This window comes from Sphaeroforma arctica (genome assembly GCF_001186125.1).
Source record: "Sphaeroforma arctica JP610 unplaced genomic scaffold supercont1.109, whole genome shotgun sequence".
In the NCBI taxonomy this organism is placed as follows: Eukaryota; class Ichthyosporea; order Ichthyophonida; genus Sphaeroforma; species Sphaeroforma arctica.
Window position 1 is genome coordinate 142993 of NW_014040449.1, and position 4349 is coordinate 147341.

A 4349-nucleotide genomic window follows, 5' to 3' on the forward strand; every position below is an offset into this window, starting at 1 on the left:
TTGTAGTAGTGTAGTGTAGTAGTATATATATATATATATATATATATATATATATATATATATATATATATATATATATATATATATATATATATATCCCAACTCACTTGAGTACAGACGTAGCCATTCATAAATAAGATTCAGTTTCACATAGAGCACCACGTACATTTAAATTATATATATATATATATATATATATATATTATATATATATATATATATGTATGTATGTATATATATATTCAAGTGCGTTTACATATGAAATATCATATTGACATGTGACAAATGAATATCCAAACATCTGTGTGTCTGTAAAGGTTGCTGTTCTTTTTCACTTTTTTTGGTTTCCTTCTCAATTATGGGTATTCTTAATTGTATTTCGACGACACGTGCGAATGAAATGTAAATCATATATATGAGTATGTAGGTCTACTTGATAGAATGATATTTACATAAATATGTGGGACTATAGAATATATAGAATGATATGTATATGAATTTGTGGGTCTACTTAATAGAATGATATATACACGAATATGTAATATATAGAATGATATGTATATTAATTTAACTATGTAGTATATGAATATGACTATGTAGTATATGAATATGACTATGTAGTATATAATTTTGACTATGTAGTATATGAATATAACTATGTAGTATATGAATATGACTATGTAGTGTATGAATATGACTATGTACTATATGAATATGACTGTAGTATATGAATATGTAGGACTATAGAATATTTAGAATGATAGGTATATGAATATTGCTATGTAGTATATAAATATAACTATGTAGTATATGAATATGACTATGTAGTATATGAATAGAACTATGTAGTATATGAATATGACTGTCATATATGAATATGACTATATAGTTTATGAATATGTAGGACTATAGAATATTTAGAATGATATGTATATGAATATAACTATGTGGTATATGAATATGTCTACGTAGCATATGATTGTCTATGTAGTATATGAACATGACTATATCGTAAACGAATTTGTCTAAGTAGTATATGAATATGTGGGTCTAGCAAATATGTACTTTCGTATGCACAGCTATATGTACATCCGTACAAAATGCCTTATATGACGGTACACAAATGGGCCGCACGTGGATGCCTATGTATCCTGTGGAAAACCAGTTGCACATATAAAACACTGTAAAAAAACTATCATACTACCGAAAACCAGTTGCACATAAAACACTGTAAAAAAACTATCATACTACCGAAAACCAGTTGCACATAAAACACTGTAAAAAAACTATCGTACTACCGAAAACCAGTTGCACATAAAACACTGTAAAAAAACTATCGTACTACCGAAAACCAGTTGCACATATAAAACACTAGTAAAAAAAACTTTCATACTACCGAAAACCAGTTGTACATATAAAACACTGTAAAAAAACTATCATACTTTAGAACATTCCATCTAAATGTTGTACGTTAAAACGTTCTTAACGATTATCGTACAAAAACACATTTTAAATAAATGTCGTATATCAAAACATTCTGAATGAATATGGGACAAAATAATCGTTCTAAATATATGTCGTATACTCAAAAATTCTGAATAAATGTCGTGCATTAAAACGTTTTAATTGAATTAAGGACAGAAGAAAAAAACATTCTAAATAAATGTCGTACATTAAAACCATTTTAAATTAATGTCGTCGTAAAAGAAAGCATTCTAGAACAAATCGTGCATTAAAATTTGCAAAATAAATGTTGTATATTAAAACGGTCTTAATAATGTCGTATATTAAAACGCTTTTAATATATGTCGTACGGAATAACATTCTAAATAAATGTCGTAAATTAAAACATTCTTAATAAATGTCATACATTGTAACATTCTGAATAAATGTCGTACAAAGAAAAACTCTGATTAAATGTCGCACAATAAAACATTTTGAATAAATGTGCGTTAAAAATATCATGATAAATGTACAAAAAAAATATCGAAATGAATGTCGTACATTAAACCGTGCTGAATAAATAATATCTTACATTCTATCGTTCTAAATAAATGTCGTACATAATATAACATTCTACATAAATGTCGTACAAAATATAACATTCTAAATGTATATTAAACACATTAAAACATTCAATAAATGTCGCACAAAATGTAACATTCTAAACAAATGTCGTATATTAAACACATCAAAACCATCTATATAAATGTCGTATGTTAAACACATTAAAACATTCTAAATAGATGTCGCACACCTATTACCTCAATGGGCCCTGCACAGATGAGAGGAGGGGCGGTGTATTCGCACCATGGCAAAGGGAGTATTGTGACGGACAGTTACTTCCGTCAGAACTATGCCAGTACAGTATGTGTGAGCCGCTATTGGTCCTCTATTTTTAGAATTCGCTCCGATACGGCTGGTGCCGCCATTTATAGTATATTTTTAGATGTGGCTCCTATACGGTAGATACCACCCTCGTCAGTCTATTTTTAAAATTGGCTAGGCCACAATGCAGGTCTGCGTGATTGTCTTCCCGCGTACTTTCACTGTATTTGGGTTGTTGATAGCTTTTTTTTTCCCGAAAACTTGGTCGAAGTATGCACTGCCGTCTCAAAAGCGAAAAAAAAACTATTTTTAGAATTGTTGCGGTCTGTTTTTGGGCTTGCAGACCACCGTGCACGTGTACGTGCTCAGCGCATTTCTCTCGGTGATGGACGGAAGTCTATTTTTAGAATTTCCGCAGTCTATTTTTAGAGTTGTTGCAGTCTATTTTTAGAATTGTTGCGGTCTGTTTTTCTTGCAGATCACCGTGCACGTGTACGTGCTCAGCGCATTTCTCTCGGTGATGGACGGAAGTCTATTTTTAGAATTTCCGCAGTCTATTTTTAGAGTTGTTGCAGTCTATTTTTAGAACTGTTGCAGTCTATTTTTAGAACTGTTGCAGTCTATTAGAATCGCTACTGTCTACTCCTGGAACTAGTGTGTTTGTGATCACACTCCAGGCGATGGAGAGCAACGTACACGTGTGCGTGTTCAATACATTGCTTTCTAAAGCCTCCTCCTACAAAAACAACAGGAGACCCTGCCCTCTCGGTGATGGATATGCATTTGTAGTCGTCTGTGTGGTTGTACTTGTGTCTTACCTCTACTGATTGTTCGTAGCTCACCTTTGCTATGGTTTTTAGGGTTTAGGGTTTTTGGTACATACCGTGTATAAGCATCTGTTGATAACCTACTAAATAGTTACGTAAATTCCGATTTACGGCATACTTCTTAGAGGGACTATCGTTGGTCTCGCATGTCTTCGTTGCTTACTCCATTGTGTCAGCGAACGCTATCCGTTCCTAGTTGGCGTGTGCACCTGTTGTCGTGTATCTGTTCAGAGGTTGTCTGTTCAGAGGTTGTCTGTTCAGCGGTTATCTGTTCAGAGGTTACCTGTTCAGAGGTTTGTAATTGGATCAGTCTTTTTACCAAATGTATCTTACCACAACAATGTACTTAGCATGTCTGGGGCCTGCCGATCAAATTGGTGATGTTATTTGGGCCATTTGAACTCGAAATTGTAATGGCGAAATCCCAGCAATAACAATTTTAATAAAATACCAGTATTCGATCCGAAATTTGTATTGAATTTAATAGGTTTTATATGTCATCTCACACATTTTTCGGTCCATTTTGGTCATTTTTCTAGGAAGGAGGGGCCATCTACACTTCGGCTGATCTCACAATATGTCGCTCAGATTTATAACAGAGCAGATGCGACAGCGCACGCGATAGTTCGTAAATGTGTGTGTATGTGTACAATTCGTGTTGATATATTTATATATATATATATGTATATATATATATATATATATGTATATATATATATATATATATATATATATATATATATATATATATGTATATATATATATATACATACATATATATATATATATATATATATATATATGTATGTATGTATGTATGTATGTATGTATGTATGTATGTATATATATACATATATGCGTGTCTGTGTCTGTGTCTGTGTCTGTGTCTGTAACTGTGTGTGCCTGTGCTCTTCGGCGTAATGACCGCAATGCCTTTCACATTTCACATCGCTTTGTTTTCCAATTGTGCAGATCCGAGTCGTGTGACGGAGGTGCTGTATACACAACGATGGACCTGTGGATTCACCAGTGCAATTTCAACAACAACACTGCGCTTGGTGTACGTCCGTATATATATATGTGTGTGTGTTTGTGTGTGTGTGTGTATATGTATATATATATATTTATATATATATATATATAATTATATAACTATATATTTATTTATTTATATATATATTTCTAGTAAATATG